Genomic DNA, 6,055 nt, shown 5'->3' on the forward strand with positions numbered 1-6,055 from the left:
ATAGCCTTTTTCTGTTCTCTCACGTTGTCACCACCCTCATGGATTTCTCTTAACTTATCCCACATTTCTTTGGCCGATTTACAGCCTTTTACTCTAATTGATTCATTTGAATCTAAGGCACTATAAAGAACATTCATGGCTTTGGCATTCAATGTGAGATTAGACCTATCTTGAGCATTCATTTCAACTCTCGTTTTTGGCCGAAGCAAACCTGTATCTGCATCAAGAAAGTTAGCTTCATGCGGTCCTTCACTCACAATAAACCATAACTCAATATCAATAGATTGCAAAAAAATAATCATCCTTTCTTTCCAGCTAACATAATTGGAGCCACTAAACATGGGAGGCCTAATAACAGATTGCCCCTCAACAAACATAGCATGACTGGTTGTCATCTTTACTCCAAGCCGCTTGAGTTTAATCTCTAGAAGACCAAGCTCTGATACCAATTGTTAGGCCCGAAAACAACCAATGAGACAAACATAAACAATGGAAAGATCACAAATGTAACAGTAAGTAAATAAAAGGAAAGGATTGCAAATCAATTAACTACCCAACTCCTCTTGAGCTTGTAGATTAATTGAAACAAGCTACTTCAAGTTGATGAATTACAATCACTCTTGTGTACAAAGGAAGGTTCACCTCCTCCTTGCCCCAAGCAGCACTCGGTCAAGTCAGGACGTTTTAATATCCCTCACGACAACCCTCACAGAGCTACACTCATGAAAGATTCACTCACAAATGAAACGCTTACAATGAACCTCACACCACTAAGACTACAAATATTTTTTTGGAGTATTTTCTCACTAAAATTTCTCTAGATCTTTTGTATCTTCAGTGTGCCAAAGTTGTTTGAAGTGTCTGACCAACCACTATTTATATAGGACCAAGAAAGTGCCTCATTAATGCTTCAAACGGATAGAAAGTAGCTGAACAGTCAACTAGCCGTTGGCAGTGTCGGACGTCCGATAGCTCTGTTTTATGCGTCCGACAGCAGGCAGAGAGTTTAAGACTTTTTCTTCAATTCTTTCGGACGTCCGATAGGCTGGTTTTCTGCGTCCGAAGGTATGATGTAGAACTGGAAATTTTTCTTCAATTCCTTAGGACGTCCGATAGGCTGGTTTTCTGCGTCCGAAGATACTCAATGGTTGTCGGACGTCCGATGCAGTCTTTTTGAGCGTCCGACAGCTTCAGCATACTTTGTCTTCTTCCAATTGCACTTGTTCATGGAATCAAATAATTTCATAATTGAAAATATATCTTGAAGAAATATTAGTATCATCCATTTGTTTTGTAAACATCAAAAGATAGGGATCAAGATCAACAATCTTCCCCTTTTTGATGATGACAAAACAATGGATGGAAAGAAACAAAAATAAGTATAAGCTCCCCCTCAATCATTGCAACCAAAACTTTTAAGAGCCAAACTTATAATCTCATAATAACTCCCCCTTACACATTGCATCCATCTCTCCCCATTTTTGTTATCATAAGATGAGAGTAATAACCAGCAACCATAATCCAACAACAATAACAGAAAATCCAATATTTCAAACAAAAACAGAGAAATGATAGCAGAATTCAGCAATACCAACATACCAACTTATCACAGAGAAATTAGCAAATCATCGTTAGATCAGAATAGTTCTTTTCTCTCCCTTTTTGACATCATATAGATTCAGTAGTATTCAAAAATATCAGCGAAAACTCAAATCAAAATATCAGAAATATGAAAAGAAGAATATTGTGAACACGAATCACTGCAATGATTAACAAAATCTCCTACTTGTTAAAGTTAGCATCATGTCTAACTATCTACATGTATTTCATGCCTTTTTTTATATTATTTCTCACATAGCAATCACTTTTCATGTGACCTTTTTGACAACAAAAATTACACATAATTAGGGAATTATTTATATGAACAGGTTTAATAAATCTTACATGTCTTCTCCTATGGATAACACACTCATTTGCTGCAGAATTTATCTTAAAATGAGGTTTTGATTTATTACTTTGAAAACAGTCCTGTTTTTTATGTTGAAGCAATTCATTTAAATCATCCATTCTTCTTTTCAAATCATCTTGTTCCCTTTTGAACATTTCACAAAAACTTGTTTTTCTATCAAGATCCAAGTGTAAAGCAGTCTCATTTTTTCTGAAGTAATCATTTTCAGTTTTCAACTTTTTGTTTTGTTGAAAAAGATTTGCATTATCTCGAAGCAAAAAATTAATTTTCTGTTTTAACTCCTTGTTTCTAACATAAGATTCTTTCAAACTATCATGCAATTTTATAATGAAAGATTCAAGATCATCATCATTTTCATCATCACTTTCAAATTGAGAGCTAGAAGATGTTATCTCATCATCTCCAATGGCCATAAAAGCCAATTGAGCAGACTCTTCTTTCTCTTCAATTTCACCATCGGAGTTGCATTCATTCCAAGTGAATTGAAATTTGTTTAATCTTGGTTTTCTTCCTTCTTTCTTCTTCATCACTGGACAGTCACTTGCATAGTGTCCAGGCTGTCCACATTCGTAGCATTTGTCCAATTGTTTCTTGTTGAATTCTTGTTTTCCTTTGTGCCTTGCGTTTGAAGACTGATTCTGGAATTGATTGCTAGGTCCTCCCCTTCTAAACTTCCTTTTATTCAAGATTCTCTTGAACCTTTTTGTGATGAGAGCAAGATCGTTGTCATCACAATCCGAGTCTTCATCATCCAACAGAGCTGGATCATCTTCACTTTGAGCTGCCTTTAGAGCTATGTTTCTCTTTGCTCTAGCGTCCTCTTCCTCCTGCACTTTAGTTTTCAACTTCAACTCATAAGAAGTTAGTGAGTTAATGAGAGATTCAATAGGCACAGAATTTAAATCCTTAGCCTCCTCTATTGCAGTCACTTTATTTTCCCATTGTTTGCCCAATGCATTGAGAATTTTCCTGTTCTTCTCTCCCAAGGTGTACTCTTTGCCCAACACCTCGAGATATTTGATCAAGTCATTGAACCTGCAATACATTTTGTCAATATTCTCAAGAGATTCAATTTTAAATAATTCATACTTTGTGACCAAGATAGCCTTTTTCTGTTCTCTCACGTTGTCACCACCCTCATGGATTTCTCTTAACTTATCCCACATTTCTTTGGCCGATTTACAGCCTTTTACTCTAATTGATTCATTTGAATCTAAGGCACTATAAAGAACATTCATGGCTTTGGCATTCAATGTGAGATTAGACCTATCTTGAGCATTCATTTCAACTCTCGTTTTTGGCCGAAGCAAACCTGTATCTGCATCAAGAAAGTTAGCTTCATGCGGTCCTTCACTCACAATAAACCATAACTCAATATCAATAGATTGCAAAAAAATAATCATCCTTTCTTTCCAGCTAACATAATTGGAGCCACTAAACATGGGAGGCCTAATAACAGATTGCCCCTCAACAAACATAGCATGACTGGTTGTCATCTTTACTCCAAGCCGCTTGAGTTTAATCTCTAGGAGACCAAGCTCTGATACCAATTGTTAGGCCCGAAAACAACCAATGAGACAAACATAAACAATGGAAAGATCACAAATGTAACAGTAAGTAAATAAAAGGAAAGGATTGCAAATCAATTAACTACCCAATTCCTCTTGAGCTTGTAGATTAATTGAAACAAGCTACTTCAAGTTGATGAATTACAATCACTCTTGTGTACAAAGGAAGGTTCACCTCCTCCTTGCCCCAAGCAGCACTCGGTCAAGTCAGGACGTTTTAATATCCCTCACGACAACCCTCACAGAGCTACACTCATGAAAGATTCACTCACAAATGAAACGCTTACAATGAACCTCACACCACTAAGACTACAAATATTCTTTTTGGAGTATTTTCTCACTAAAATCTCTCTAGATCTTTTGTATCTTCAGTGTGCCAAAGTTGTTTGAAGTGTCTGACCAACCACTATTTATATAGGACCAAGAAAGTGCCTCATTAATGCTTCAAACGGATAGAAAGTAGCTGAACAGTCAACTAGCCGTTGGCAGTGTCGGACGTCCGATAGCTCTGTTTTATGCGTCCGACAGCAGGCAGAGAGTTTAAGACTTTTTCTTCAATTCTTTCGGACGTCCGATAGGCTGGTTTTCTGCGTCCGAAGGTATGATGTAGAACTGGAAATTTTTCTTCAATTCCTTAGGACGTCCGATAGGCTGGTTTTCTGCGTCCGAAGATACTCAATGGTTGTCGGACGTCCGATGCAGTCTTTTTGAGCGTCCGACAGCTTCAGCATACTTTGTCTTCTTCCAATTGCACTTGTTCATGGAATCAAATAATTTCATAATTGAAAATATATCTTGAAGAAATATTAGTATCATCCATTTGTTTTGTAAACATCAAAAGATAGGGATCAAGATCAACAATCTTCCCCTTTTTGATGATGACAAAACAATGGATGGAAAGAAACAAAAATAAGTATAAGCTCCCCCTCAATCATTGCAACCAAAACTTTTAAGAGCCAAACTTATAATCTCATAATAACTCCCCCTTACACATTGCATCCATCTCTCCCCATTTTTGTTATCATAAGATGAGAGTAATAACCAGCAACCATAATCCAACAACAATAACAGAAAATCCAATATTTCAAACAAAAACAGAGAAATGATAGCAGAATTCAGCAATACCAACATACCAACTTATCACAGAGAAATTAGCAAATCATCGTTAGATCAGAATAGTTCTTTTCTCTCCCTTTTTGACATCATATAGATTCAGTAGTATTCAAAAATATCAGCGAAAACTCAAATCAAAATATCAGAAATATCAAAAGAAGAATATTGTGAACAAGAATCACTGCAATGATTAACAAAATCTCCTACTTGTTAAAGTTAGCATCATGTCTAACTATCTACATGTATTTCATGCCTTTTTTTATATTATTTCTCACATAGCAATCACTTTTCATGTGACCTTTTTGACAACAAAAATTACACATAATTAGGGAATTATTTATATGAACAGGTTTAGTAAATCTTACATGTCTTCTCCTATGGATAACACACTCATTTGCTGCAGAATTTATCTTAAAATGAGGTTTTGATTTATTACTTTGAAAACAGTCCTGTTTTTTATGTTGAAGCAATTCATTTAAATCATCCATTCTTCTTTTCAAATCATCTTGTTCCCTTTTGAACATTTCACAAAAACTTGTTTTTCTATCAAGATCCAAGTGTAAAGCAGTCTCATTTTTTCTGAAGTAATCATTTTCAGTTTTCAACCTTTTGTTTTGTTGAAAAAGATTTGCATTATCTCGAAGCAAAAAATTAATTTTCTGTTTTAACTCCTTGTTTCTAACATAAGATTCTTTCAAACTATCATGCAATTTTATAATGAAAGATTCAAGATCATCATCATTTTCATCATCACTTTCAAATTGAGAGCTAGAAGATGTTATCTCATCATCTCCAATGGCCATAAAAGCCAATTGAGCAGACTCTTCTTTCTCTTCAATTTCACCATCGGAGTTGCATTCATTCCAAGTGAATTGAAATTTGTTTAATCTTGGTTTTCTTCCTTCTTTCTTCTTCATCACTGGACAGTCACTTGCATAGTGTCCAGGCTGTCCACATTCGTAGCATTTGTCCAATTGTTTCTTGTTGAATTCTTGTTTTCCTTTGTGCCTTGCGTTTGAAGACTGATTCTGGAATTGATTTCTAGGTCCTCCCCTTCTAAACTTCCTTTTATTCAAGATTCTCTTGAACCTTTTTGTGATGAGAGCAAGATCGTTGTCATCACAATCCGAGTCTTCATCATCCAACAGAGCTGGATCATCTTCACTTTGAGCTGCCTTTAGAGCTATGTTTCTCTTTGCTCTAGCGTCCTCTTCCTCCTGCACTTTAGTTTTCAACTTCAACTCATAAGAAGTTAGTGAGTTAATGAGAGATTCAATAGGCACAGAATTTAAATCCTTAGCCTCCTCTATTGCAGTCACTTTATTTTCCCATTCTTTACCCAATGCATTGAGAATTTTCCTGTTCTTCTCTCCCAAGGTGTACTCTTTGCCCAACACCTCGAGAT

Source organism: Coffea arabica, chromosome 3c (genome assembly GCF_036785885.1).
Source record: "Coffea arabica cultivar ET-39 chromosome 3c, Coffea Arabica ET-39 HiFi, whole genome shotgun sequence".
Classification (NCBI taxonomy): domain Eukaryota; kingdom Viridiplantae; phylum Streptophyta; class Magnoliopsida; order Gentianales; family Rubiaceae; genus Coffea; species Coffea arabica.